The following is a 1,123-nucleotide window of genomic DNA, read 5'->3' as shown; positions in this document are numbered from 1 at the left end:
ATCTCAACCGGATAGGGCGAGCCTCGTCACCACGCTGCCCCGCTTGTAAGGACACAGAAGATTCGTCCGAGCATGTCCTAGTGTCCTGTCCGAGGTTCGAGGAGGAAAGGAGGAAAGGTGCTAGGCACAGATGCGACAGCTGAAAACGTGGTGTCGCTATTGTGCGCAACCCCTGCTGTATGTGATGCAGTCAGTGGGTTTGCAAAATCAACGATGACACGCGTTTGCTCAGAGTGGCAGGTGAAGCAAAGGAGAGAACCAAAGCGCCAGCAAACCTCCAACGGGCAGGCCGGTCAAGTCGTGAGCGTGGTTTTTAGCGAGCGTACCCACATGGGTACGAGTGGGACTTCCATGTCCAGCCTCCCCTTCGAAGGTAATACCGAGTAGGTGATCCGAAGGGGGCTCAAGGCATTGGCAGGGACGGTTTTAGTAGGTAGGTCCGGACTCCTCAAAGACCGGAAATCCCACACTACCGGGTAGGAGCTCTCGCCCCCCTAACGGTGCCTATGAAGGTTTCCCGCCCAGCATCGGAAAAAAATCAGAGGCCTCTGGTAAGAGTGCAAAAGAAGTAGTAATTGGGATGAGTGGAGAAAAGATGTACAATCAAGATGCAATTGAAATTAATTATTCCATGAACATCTATCAACGACGAAACGTATGCTATTAGTGATTCCTATGTTATTTATAATAGGTAAGAAACACAGTATTCAGAGACTAGAAATTGGTAATATTTTTTGTAAATGGCAGTGATAACTGTATAAAGGTATCACGGATAATTGTTGATATTTTGATAACATTTTTTTCCATACAGGAGGTGAGTCGAAAATTGAACTGGAATAGGAATCACTAATCTAAATTCTCAAAGGAAGGATCCTACTATATATGCGAAAAATGAAAAACACTGAAGAAATGTAAAAAATAATTGTCATAGGGGATAGAGGTTGCTATGCACTGCTATGCTATGCTTTTATTTCTTTAATAATTAATAAATAAAATAATAGCATAAATCGGATGTCCCCCTGAAGACATCGCAAGGGAAGCAAGCAAGTCAGTAAGCGAGACTGGACTGTAATCTTACATATTTACAAATCCCTGTCCAGATAATTATCCCTGACGGTGTTCT

The sequence above is a fragment of the Anopheles darlingi genome, chromosome 3, assembly GCF_943734745.1.
Source record: "Anopheles darlingi chromosome 3, idAnoDarlMG_H_01, whole genome shotgun sequence".
Classification (NCBI taxonomy): Eukaryota; Metazoa; Arthropoda; class Insecta; order Diptera; family Culicidae; genus Anopheles; species Anopheles darlingi.
The sequence above is the reverse complement of the archived record's forward strand: the minus strand, read 5'-3'. Positions refer to the sequence as shown.